The following is a 262-nucleotide window of genomic DNA, read 5'->3' as shown; positions in this document are numbered from 1 at the left end:
TTTGATGTCTCACTTTTGTCACTGTCACTTTTGTTTCGTTCTACACCTAATAGCAACGATTTCAAGAGACTTAACGTAAAGCACAAAATATATGATGTAATACTAAGTGAATTAATTGGAATCTGTGATTCATGAATTTCGAACGCATCTGGTTGGATTAAAATTACCTTATTTTTCATGAATGGACCACTGGTTCTTGAAGGAAATGTTTGCGTATGTCATTGTCTTTTAATCTAAATATCAGGAGGAGTAAATATATATA

Source organism: Penaeus monodon, chromosome 22, assembly GCF_015228065.2.
Source record: "Penaeus monodon isolate SGIC_2016 chromosome 22, NSTDA_Pmon_1, whole genome shotgun sequence".
Classification (NCBI taxonomy): Eukaryota; Metazoa; Arthropoda; class Malacostraca; order Decapoda; family Penaeidae; genus Penaeus; species Penaeus monodon.
The sequence above is the reverse complement of the archived record's forward strand: the minus strand, read 5'-3'. Positions refer to the sequence as shown.